This window comes from Glycine max, chromosome 17, assembly GCF_000004515.6.
Source record: "Glycine max cultivar Williams 82 chromosome 17, Glycine_max_v4.0, whole genome shotgun sequence".
NCBI classification, from domain to species: Eukaryota; Viridiplantae; Streptophyta; class Magnoliopsida; order Fabales; family Fabaceae; genus Glycine; species Glycine max.
This window is the reverse complement of record NC_038253.2, coordinates 26,857,207-26,870,063: the sequence shown is the minus strand read 5'-3', so window position 1 is coordinate 26,870,063 and position 12,857 is coordinate 26,857,207.

The window sequence follows — 12,857 nt, the reverse complement described above, 5'->3', positions numbered from 1 at the left end:
CCCTCCACCTTTTGGCCGTGTTCTTTGAAAGATCCGTCCCCTTTTTTGCACATGTTCTGTAGTTGCATCCTATCCGGAACCATATCAAAATTGTACTGATACTGCCTAACAAAGGCAACCATTAGGTCCTTCCAAGAATGGACTCGGGAAGGTTCCAAGTTAGTGTACCAGGTAACAGCTACCCCAGTAAGACCTTCTTGGAAGGAATGTATCAGCAATTCCTCATCTTTTGCGTATTCCCCCATCTTCTGACAATACATCTTTAGATGGTTCTTGAGACAAGTAGTCCCCTTGTACTTGTCAAAGTCCAGCACCTTGAACTTGGGAATGACCATGTTTGGGTATTAGGAACAACTTTTCTAGGTTAGCAAAGGCATAATCTTCACCTCCTTCAATGGCCCTGAGCCTTTCCTTTAGATGATCCGCCTTTCCCTTTTCGGCCATAGCAGGAGGGGCTCTTCCCACCGCAAAATGCAATGGTTGTGGTTGTGGGCGAAACTGAGGGCCCTCCAAAGTGTTTTCAAAGGGTATACCACCAACTGCTTGCCCTTCAGTGGCATATCCGAGCCAAGGCTCGAAGTCGGCTAGATTATGGTGGGGAATTTCATGTGTCTCTTCCATGGTTTAAGAGACATGTGCATGATCAGTTTGGGGTTGCTGGCTCTCAATGGGTATAGGAGTGGAGTTTTTGACATCCTCATTGGGAATGTACGCCGCATTGGGTGGTGTATAGTTTGGGAGGCAAGCCATATGGCGGGAAGGCGTGCTTGTTTTGAATTTGCACATCATGGGGTCATCCGTACTTCCCAAATCTTTGCCTACCATATTTGAGGTTGGACAATTCATTTGCTTGAGGCCAGATGGGAGCATCGGGTTCACCTTAGCGACAGCGCCAGTAGCGGCAACTATAACCACATTGGCTTCCATTATCTTCTTCATGCTCATCATGGCCTCCATCATTGTGGCCATTTGCTCTTTCATGGCCTCCATGTCGGCCTTCATCTTCTCTTGCACCTCCTCTGCTTCAACCATTACTCTAGCTCTAGCATGAGTTCGGTAAGGGCACCGTAAAGCGTGTCCTTTTCTTTTTTATAACAATGATTAAGTTCATTTTATGTTATTTTTCAAGGAAAGAATGCAATGAGCAATGCAACCAATGAAAAGCATGGATGTATGCGAATGACGTACAGTTGAAGTATTGCGAATTTTTACACAGGATATGGGGTTGAATCAATTTAGATTTTCAACATGGTCCATGACATCTTTGTCAAGGTGAAACTGGAAGTAACAAGGACATCAACAATCCTAAATATGTTTGGCAGTAGACGAAGCAGTGATGTGACTCGATTCATCTTTTGCCCCAATTTTGCAAGACGGTTACTTCCACATTTCAACTTGACTTGATGAACCTTTTTATAAAAGCATGAGCTTGGTTCAACCCTATAATCCAAGGAATGGCAATTCTGATCGCCAATACTTCAACAACATCTCATAGGGATGAATGACTCGGGCATACTTTAAGCTATGCATGGAAAATGTAATTATGAAATTGAGATGCCCGAAGAAACACCATTTCCTAGTTAACCATGCATTAGGTACCATGTTCAATTATTTTGTTTTGTTGTTGTGTGTTTTTTTTTTAGAAATGGGTTTATGATCCCAACATGGTTGGCTCATCGTGCCTAACACATGCAACTAAGAATGTAGTGTGAAGTTTCACGCTTCCCCTTTTTTGTTTTGTTTTGTAGAGGAAAACGCAAGGATGAGCAAACATGAAAACAAATGGTATCCAATTTTGCAGATCAAAAAGTTTGTTGAACGCATATGCATGATGATGCCATGACTCATGCAAAATGTGAGGCTGTAATATGATAACAGACAAATGCAGGAACGATATGTTCATTATGATGCCATGAAGAGATGTTTATGCGATGCATGATATGAATGCATTTACGGACACAAGAGCCCGAAAAATTATCTCTTCTTACTTGCGCATTTGAGGGCGCAGTGCCCTATGTGTACAGTTAAGAAGGTGATATGGACCTTCCGGCTTCCCGTGACAAAGGACGAGACCAACATACAATGCATGCTAGAGATAAAATGCGGGAGTGACTTGATTCACACTGATTTTTGGAGTAAAAACGTGGGATAAACTCATTTTTTTCAAAAAGTTATAACTAGTCAAGATCTGAGTGACAATACAAACTTCCTAGCGGTTTCTAATCACATGGTCCATTAAGTCTATCATATGTTGACAATAGCTGAGAAGTCCGTGGATCTCCTCGGGAGCGGAGTAGGTGTCCGCCATTGCTTTGGCCTTGGCTAGCAATCGGGGAAGTTCTTGACTCCTGTTCAAAGTAAGAGCAAATCGGTCCATCCTCATTGTTGCCTCTTGGTGCAATGAATCAATTACCCTTTCCCTTGCTTCCCCTTCTGCTGATATCTTGGCGTACTCACCCTCTAGCCTTTGCTCGTGAGTCGCCGCTAGATTTAGCTTCTCTTTGCACTCATCGATGATGGCCCACATATTCCCTTCAGTCTCACTTTAACTATTGGGACAAATTTCTTTTCGACCTAAGGCAAGCCTTTAGCTCGTCCTTCCAAATCATGCCTTTGACCCGTGATGATTCCTTTCACCTCTTCGGAGCTTGAGCTCACTATTGCTGCCCTATAAAGCCCCTCAAAACTTGTTTTGGTCGTGTTCTTCCTTTCGGGCCTTCTTGGTTTCTCATTCCAAGGCTTCATCGGTGGCCATATTGACGTCCTTTAGTTCATCATACTCTCTTCAGACTTTGATGGCTATGGACTTGAACTTCTCTTCGAATACCCGGGCTCTTTCAAGCTCTGCCTTTGGGGCTTATACCTCATCACTTTCTTCCGAAGCTTTAACCTCATCGTCTCTCACAGTCTTTAGATTTGGGAGCCAATCCAATCCTTGTGTTCGGACTCTCAGCCACATATGATAGCCGCCGATGATCCCATTACTGCTTCCCCTAAGCTCTCTGTCCTTTCTTCACGCTGCATCCCATGCCTTGCGAACTCCTTGGAATACCCTCGCGTTGTGGTCACTGAAACCCCATGCGATGAAAGGCGTGATGCTTTCGTATGATGGCACTCCTCTCATGGGGTAGCCAAGCTATCTTATGACGAGGACGGGATTATAATTAATACAACCCCTTGTTCCATCAAGGGACATTTGGACATCCTTCGCATGAAGATAGAATCCTGATTCTTCCTTCCTTCCAGCGAGGGAACCAATTAACAGACGCCTCTCCATGCTAGCCAAGAGTTGGTCCCAATTCGCCTTTCCTTTTTCGATGCACGAGCGGTGACCTTGTAGCGGATAGACGGGCCTACCTTCTTGGAGAAAAAGGTGTGAAACCAGCCACACTTAGAGAGCCAGTGCACAACAAACAATTCTTGCGTTACTCTTTTTACATCCCCGGTTGAACGTGTCATACATGGCCAAAATGGCGACGACCGGGCTTTCTTTGTGGTTATGATAGGCGAGAAAAGCGTCGATCACTGCTAGGTCCACCAACCCTTCCATATTCGGAAAGAGGACAACTCCAAAGATCAAAAGCGCCAAGATGTCAATAAAAGAAGCCCATTCGCCTTGATTTTGCCAAGGCCTTTGCCCTTTTCCTCCAAACACTTCCTTGGTACTCCGACTACTCCATTTCTGTTTTGCTTTACACGGTCCAACTCTTGTGCTGAGGTTTTCACTACCTTGGAAACTCTTGTCGTGGAGGGATAGAACCCAGAGAAAAGATATGGCTTCCTTCCTCCCAGTGGGCATCCCAGGATTTCTTCAAACTCTTTCAAGTCGGCACTAGCTGGAAGTCCTCAAATGTGAAGCACCTTAGGGGCTGGTCATAATACTGGGAAAGGGATGCAATCGGTTCCATGGAGACTTCTACCCTAGCTAGGTCCCAAATCTTACCATAGGCTTTGCGGAAGGCTTGTAGTTGAAGTTGACCCATTAATTGCCCCAACTCTCGTAAACTAGTGACCTCTAAGCTCTTGATTTTGACTTGACAGAACCTCTTTTTAAGCGAAGGCTTTTGACTTGATCCCATGTTTTACTAAAGTGAAATAAAATCTAGTCCGAATCAAAACTCCGACATCTATCATGGGTGGAATGGATGAATGCATGAAGAAATGCATATGACACAGATGTAATTTAAGAATGCGGGTGCCCGGGACATTGTCTCCTTCTTAGACACAACGTCTAGGGGTAGCAAAGTGCCCCAACGTATGTATTTAAAACGGTGACCTGGACCCTCCGTTGATTTGTCTATAGAGGGGATCAAGACAGAACCCATATGTGATGCATATGCAAAAGACGCAATGCGGGAATGTACATAGCATGACAATATTTACTGAACATAAGCAAAAGGGTATATGATACTTATGCATGGCAGTGTGAAAAATGGCACGCAGCGTGTTTGCTCCGTGCCCCTATTTAAGGGACCTATAAGGGAGAGAACTAACTAGGCATTTAGCGATAACCCCCAAGGTAGTCATATCTCTTTTGATAGTTTCTAGAGGTATTATCCTCTTTGAAGAACATATTGTAGCAGTAGGGACTACTAGCAACAATAAGTTTTCAAAGAAAAAAACTTTAGATGAGGGTTCACTGTAATCAAGCAAGTCGGAGACCTAGCATGATCACGGATTCACCTCCACTCCTTATGTTCCCACGAACCCGGGTATAGGGGCCCTTTTTCAACTCACTGTGTGTGCAAATAGTGTTAGTGTTTGTGTGCATCAAATGAATAAATATTTACCTCAAGCATACAAAAAATGCACTAAAAGCATCAAAGAGTTATATATACAAGAACATAATGAAGGAAAACAAACAAAGGAGTAAGTCATGGTAAAACATTGCACAAGATTAAATGGCCTAACTCTCTAAAAACAGTCCCCAGTGGAGTCGCCAACTGTCGCAACCTACCTTTCGGCGGGAGGGCGACGCGTGACTCGCGGGATGCGTGTTCCACGAAAGGAATACGCGCGGAGTCGCCACCAACGTTTATTTGAGGAAAACGTCGGAAAAACCGGAAAAGACACGATCTACGAACTTTTAAGTGAAAGGTTCGGGAGTTGTATTTACACACGGGGAAGGTATTAGCACCCCACACGTCCGTCCCAAGGGACGGCAGCCTTTAATCGAATGTGCAAACATGACTTTGATTTTTACGTTCCCTTTTATGTCCTTATATCCTTTATACCCTTTTTATATTTTTTTCTTTTTTGTGGTCGACAAGGGTGTTTCCCTTTGCTCCTACGTATTCCTCAATTTGGGATGAGAAAATCAGACCTACGTAGTTCTTTCGGAACAAAGTGTTTGGTTAAGTTGTTTTTGTCTTTTTTGCAAAATATGTTTTTATTGAACAAAAGGTCATTTAAGGTGTTGAACCATTAAACGGTCTTTTGATTTTGAAAGGGGAGAAACGTTAAGGCGTTGGACCATTAACGACCTCTTGTTTTTGAAAGGAGAGAAACGTTAAGGCATTGGATCATTAACGATCTCTTGGGGTGGTCGACAAAAGCGGGGCTTTTGCTCCTACGTATCCTCAATGAGGAACTCAAACCTACGTAGTTCTTGCTTTTTGTCAAGTGATTCTTTTTTACTTAAGTGGTGATCATTTTAAGGCGTTGGACCTTAAAAATGATCCATTTTACTTAGTGAGAAATTGAAATGACAAACTTCAAAAGCCTATTTTTATGGACGAGCTTGACTAGGCGAATTGATTTTAGCCTTTAGTTTCACTTTAGTTATTAATCAATTCGATTAAGAATGAGAAATCCCAAAGAGAAAACGTCCGATTGATTTTCCGCTTTATTTTACTAAAAGATGTTTTTTTATTATTATATTATTTTTTACCTCTTTTTGATTTCCAACGTGGTTACGGCACGACCGAACGGTCGGAATTCATTTTAACCGAAGTTAACGGATAATACAATTCAAACGTTCGGTGGAAATTTATTTTATTTTTAAGTTAAGCGAGAAATGACTTAAGTAAAATGGCTTAAGCACGTCAAGAGGGGGTATAAAAAGTAAACAAAACGGGAATAAAAATACACAAAACACAATGTGGACCACCGTGGGTACATAGAATGAATCGAAAAGCTTGGTTCGAGGTACTTACCCGTTGAAGATCGAAGAACGATGAAGAACGAATGAAGAACGTCGAAGAACGGTTGAAACCTTTGCGAATTTCTTCACGGAAAACGTTACGGAAACGTTTCGGAAGCGCCTCGGCTTAGATTTTCTTCACGAAAACAATTTTTCCAAGCAAATTCGAAAGAGAGAGAAGTGCCAAAGGGGCTGAACCCTTTTCTTCTTCACTTCCTCCCCTATTTATAGCAAAATAGGGGAGGTGGTTGCCGCCCAGCTCGCCCAGGCGAGCCAGGTTGCTTCCTCCAGAAGCAACAGCCTTCTGGAGGAATATTCTGGAGGGCCCAAGTGGGCCTGGGTGCTATTTGCACCCCCATTTTTACTAAGTACACCCCCCTCTGATTTTTTTTTTGTGATTCTTTTTTCGTAAAGTTACGGAAACTTACGAATTTCGTAACGATACTTATTTTCTTTCCGTAATGTTACGGAACCTTCCGGATTACATAATCATCCCCTTTTTGACTTACGGAATGTTTACGGAATCTCGCTTAATTATGCAACGATGCTTCCATTTAATTTTCGGTGTGTCACGGAAACTTACGGATTGTGCATTAATATTTTTTTGGTTTTTCGGCATGTCCTGGAATTTCACAAATTGCCTAATGATGGGTGTCAAGCACCTTACAAGGACCAAAGAAAGGCCGCATGTTATCAAGCAAAGGTCCCCGGACGAAATTAGGGTATGACACTGTGCACTAATAAGCGGAAGCTTAAAGGAAGTGAACGAATTAGCATGGGCAGAAATGTCTCCGCATTGATTGGTAAATCTGTTCCTCAAATTCCTGAAAAATGCAAAGATCCAGGTACATTCAGCATACCTTGTATTATAGGGAATAGTAAGTTTGACAATGCCATGCTAGATTTAGGAGCCTCTGTTAGTGTTATGCCTCTGTCGATTTTTAATTCTCTATCTCTAGGTCCCTTGCAGTCAATTGATGTGGTAATTCATTTAGCTAATAGAAGTGTTGCCTATCCTGTTGGTTTCATAGAGGATGTCTTAGTTAGAGTTGGTGAGCTGATTTTCCCTGTTGATTTTTATATTTTAAATATGGAAGATGGATTTTCTCAAGGATCAGTTCCCATCATTCTAGGCAGACCCTTTATGAAAACTGCTAGAACTAAGATAGATGTTTATGCAGGCACACTGTCCATGGAGTTTGGTGATATAACTGTTCATTTTAATATTCTGGATGCTATGAAATACCCATCTGAAGATCTTTCTGTATTTCGTGCTGAAATAATTGACCATGTTGTTGATGAATACATGACTGATCTTTATTCTAATCTGCATGCCTCTCACTCTTCATGCATTGAGTCTGAAATTGTACTTGATCATATGTTTGAATTTGATGCTGAGAGTGAATCTGAGAGTGATATTGATTGCATGCCTGGTGGTGGTGTTTTACCTCTTGAGATTGATTTTATAGAGTCAGATAGGACTAACCATGTTTCAGGAAGTACACATACCTCTGACTTTCTTTATGAGGTAAAGGCTGAGAAACCATCTCCTTCTACCACTGTCCAGCCGACCACACCAGAATTGAAGCCTCTGCCATCAAATTTAAAATACGCTTACTTGGATGATAGCAAGAGTTTTCCAGTGATTATATCTGCCTCCCTTGCTGATGAGCAAGAGGAGAAGTTGTTGTCAGTTCTCAAGAAGCATAAGAAGGCTATAGGCTGGACCCTGGCGGACATTCCTGGTATTAGCCCATCCACATGTATGCATCGAATAAATTTAGAGGATGGAGCTAAACCAGTAAGACAGCCACAGAGAAGACTCAACCCGGTGATTCTTGATGTAGTGAAGAAGGAGATAACCAAGCTTTTGTAAGCTGGAATCATTTATCCTATCTCCGACAGCCAATGGGTGAGTCTCGTCCAGGTAGTCCCGAAAAAGACTGGCCTCACAGTGATCAGAAATGAGAAGGAGGAGTTGATTCCTACTCGGGTGCAGAACAGTTGGAGAGTCTGCATTGACTATAGGAGGCTGAACCAGGTTACCAAAAAGGACCATTTTCCCCTACCATTCATTGACCAGATGCTTGAACGCCTGGCAGGTAAATCCCACTACTGTTTCCTTGATGGTTTTTCTGGTTATATGCAAATTACTATTGCTCCTGAGGATCAGGAAAAGACCACATTCACCTGCCCCTTCGGCACTTTTGCTTATAGGAGGATGCCTTTCGGCCTGTGCAATGCCCCTGGTACCTTCCAGCGGTGCATGATTAGTATTTTCAGTGATTTTTTAGAAAATTGCATAGAGGTGTTTATGGATGATTTCACTGTATATGGATCCTCTTTTGATGGTTGTTTGAATAGTTTGGAAAAAGTTTTGAATAGATGCGTTGAAACTAACCTTGTTCTAAATTTTGAAAAATGTCATTTTATGGTTGAGCAAGGTATAGTTTTAGGCCACATTATTTCCAATAAGGGCATTGAAGTAGATCCTGCAAAAATTTCTGTTATTTCACAATTGCCTTACCCCTCTTGTGTGCGAGAGGTGCGATCTTTTCTTGGTCATGCAGGATTCTACAGGCGCTTTATAAGGGATTTTAGCAAAGTAGCCCTTCCACTGTCCAACTTGTTGCAAAAGGAGGTGGAGTTTGACTTTAATGACAGATGCAAAGAGGCTTTTGATTGCCTCAAAAGAGCGTTGACTACCACCCCCATCATCCAGGCACCCGATTGGACAGCCCCTTTTGAGCTTATGTGTAATGCATCAAATTTTGCATTGGGGGCTGTCCTTGCTCAGAAAATTGATAAATTGCCCAGGGTGATATATTATGCTTCTAGGACTTTAGATGCTGCCCAAGCAAATTATACTACTACTGAGAAAGAGCTTCTAGCCATAGTTTTTGCTCTTGAAAAATTTCGATCTTATTTGCTTGGTACTCGCATTATTGTTTATACTGACCATGCAGCTCTAAAGTACTTGTTGAAGAAGGCTGATTCTAAGCCTAGGTTGATCCGATGGATGCTCTGGCTCCAAGAGTTTGACTTGGAGATCCGTGATAGGAGGGGAGCACAAAATCTAGTTGCTGATCATTTGAGTCGGATCGAACGTGTCTCTGATGCAGATTCACCTATTCGGGATGATTTCCCGGATGATCATTTGTATATATTGTATAGTATTTCTGACTCTCTTTCTACTCCCTGGTTTGCTAACATTGTCAATTATTTAGTTGCCTCTATTTTTCCTCCCTTAGCATCTAAGGCCCAAAAAGATAAGATTAAAAGTGATGCTAAGCATTTTATTTGGGATGACCCCTACTTGTGGAAATTGTGCAGTGATCAGGTCATTAGACGGTGCATTCCAGATCAAGAGACTGACTCAGTCCTGCAATTCTGTCATTCTTCCGCACCGGGAGGTCATCTGGGTATTCAAAGGACAGCTCGCAAAGTGCTTGATTGTGGTTTTTATTGGCCCACCATCTTTAAAGATGCGTGGAAGATCTGCAGCACTTGTGAGCAGTGTCAGAGAGCAGGAAATTGAGAGGAAAGGAGATCGCGTTGGTGAAGGTGCAGTGGGGAACCGATGAGGGTGATTCTACATGGGAGTTGGAGGATAGGATGAGAGAATTGTACCCAAGTTTGTTCATAGAGTAGTTAATTTCGGGGACGAAATTCCTAAAAGGGTGGGAGTATTGTAACATCCTGGAAATTTCTACCCGGAATTTTTGGAAACGATGTATTTTGAATGATTATATATATAAGTATTATTCAGTGTCTATGCCTATATGTTCTTGGTAGAAGTAGGAATAGTGGGGGGCAAGATACGCGGGTTGGACTAATTAAGGAAGAGAAATCCATAACTGAGAGGTTATGGGTTAATTCTTAATTAATTAGTTTAAAAATCATCGTTTTGCGTGCAACTTGGAATTTGACGAAACCAACCTCTGAACCACGCTCGGGGTTTTATTCTGAGCGTTTTGATATATATATTGCTTGCTTTCGAAAACTGGCCCCGACGGACGCAGAGAAACGCGAGAAACTGGAATCAGAGAAACGGCACGCAAACCGAGGCAGGATTGTAGCGTTTCAAAGGTCAGATTTTTCTCACTTTTGTGACTGAGTATGGGTCACAGTCAAAAAGAGAAAGTGGGCCCTTTTTGCTCCAATCAAATAGGGACATGTGGCAGAGCTTGAATAAAATAATAAAAAAAGAGGAAAACCTTTTATTTAAAACCAAAAAGCTTTTCTCTCTCCTCACTCAGCCAAAGCAGAAATTCAGAAGCCTTTTCTCTCCCTCTCTCACGTAGCTTTCTTCTTCTTCATTCTCCATTGAAGCTTCAAGCAAAGCTTCAACCTTTGGCCACCATTTCTGCCCCAAATCGTGAAAGGAGAGCATTTTTGGAGTCGTGAAGTGCGTGGCTACGAGTGGGACTTCGAAATTTCAGGTTTGGGTGGACTTCTTTCTCTCTTAAATTTCGTGGGTATGGGGTTTTGGGAGATATGATGGGTGGTTTTGTTAGTTTTCTGCTGTGTGATGATTATTTGTGAAGGCATTTGTTGAAAGCTTGTTGAAATTGCCATGTTTGGGTGAATTAGACATACCCATTCTGTTTTAGGGTTTTTGTGATGATGTTTGTGATGTTTATATGCTGAAATTGCTGATAGAAATCTGTTAGAGACAAAGGGTAGAACTAACCTAGGGTTAGAAAGTGAGAATGTGATGTTATGAGTGGAAAAATAGTGAGACTTTGAGAGTTGGAAGGCTAAGTCTGAATTCTGTGGTAAATGGAGGTTAAAGTGAGTTAATACTAGCTTGAAATGTCATTTAGGACATGTGAGAAAGGTTAGGCTGAGCTAGAGAGAAAAACAAATGACCAAAGTGAACCAAGAGCCATTTCTAGGGCAAAATTGGGTGTTGAGGAGTCAAATTTTGATTCGGTGGAAATTTAGGTGTAAATCCAGTTTGAGCAAGTTTAGATTGATGTTATAGACTTGTGTGAGGTGAGAATTTGCTCCAAATTTACCTCATTCTAAATTCCACCTTTCAAACCTAGAAAAGCCATTGAATTGAGGGGTTTTGGACACCTAGATTTTGTGTTGCTGTGGTTTGAAGCTTGGCTTTGGTTTAGACATGTTTGATACATGATTTGGGACTTGTAGGATTTGATTTGGGCAAGATTGGATGAGAGGAAGGGTGATTTTCGAAATCTGCACTTATGCAGAATTTTTGCTGTGAAATTGTGCAACAGAATTTTGCACAAGTGCAGAAAAATGCTTGTGTGTGGTTGGCTGTGGAAAGTCTAGTGCAGAATGAGTTCTGGATGTTTGCTAGTAGATCCCAACGGTCAAAATGTAGGCTTATACACTATAGACTTCCAGTAAAATTTTGGAGTCGATCCAACGGGTAACGAATTGGATCGAAGGAATTGTTACTGTGGTCTTTACGTGAGAAAAGCTGTGATTTTGGTTGATGTGTTGAGCAGAGTTTTCTGCCTTTGCTCTGTTTTGCTTGGCTGTGATAGCTTGTGCTGTTTGAATGTTGTTTTGCTTGGATGTTGTGGAAGCTTGAGAGGATTGATGGGGACCCGGTGTTGAGAGAAACGAGGATATGGGCTACGTGGGAGTACGTGAGCTCAGTTGGAGGTGGGCAACAGGGGATGGTGGGTTTATGCGCGCATTGTGGATGTGGAAAGCTTGTTGTGCACCATCGCCCGACCGCCACCTAGTACCACATGTGATGGGTACCCCATAATTCTACAAGCTTGAGATGAGGAAGTGTTGAAGGGTGAAACTTCCTGCTTTTATTGTTGACCACAGAGTGGTACCTGGAGATATGTCGCGGGGGTCAGGAGACCTTGGGGACGTCAGGTGGGGTGCTATTGCCCAAAACCAAGCTTGACCAATCCCGACCCAACCCGGGCATAGTCGGTCAGTGAGAACCTGTGATGTACCTAAACAGGCGAGCTCCTGGCAGTCAACAGATAAAAGGAAAACAAGACCACAAAGCAAGGAGGCTTGTGGTGGCTGGCCAGCTGTGAATTTTGTGTAATATGTGGATGGTGGCCTCTGGTAATCGATTACCAAGGGTGGGTAATCGATTACAAGGCTTAAAATTGAGGACAGGAGGCTAAGATGGTCTCTGGTAATCGATTACCAAGGGGTGTAATCGATTACCAGGCTTGAAAACGAAGTCAGGAAACTTAGGGAGCCTCTGGTAATCGATTACCAGCCTGTGTAATCGATTACACAGAGGAATGGGTCACTGGTAATCGATTACCAGGCATGTGTAATCGATTACACAGTGTATTATTGCATATTTCATGTCCTGAGGTTGTGTAATTCAAGTTTAGCCTCTGGTAATCGATTACCAAGGTTGTGTAATCGATTACCAGAGATGAAAAGCCTCAAGATACTCCTTTTAACGTCATGTAGTGGTTATGAGATGCATTGTGTGCAGCGTAGTTAGATTCTTGTGAAAGAGTCTACCCCTTTCTCTTCTTTCTTGTAGATCGTGATGGCGGCGCAGCTAATCCGTGATCGAGTAGAGATGGAGTGCCTAGAGGGAGCTTGGGAGACCCTCGAAGGCAACACGAGGTGCCGATTTCGGGGCACCATTCGATTCACGGCTACTTCTTTGGTGCATCCAGATGAACCTGCACGGACGCTTCAGCGCACGGTGGAGTGGATACTACCCACACCTACACCATATCGTCTAGTG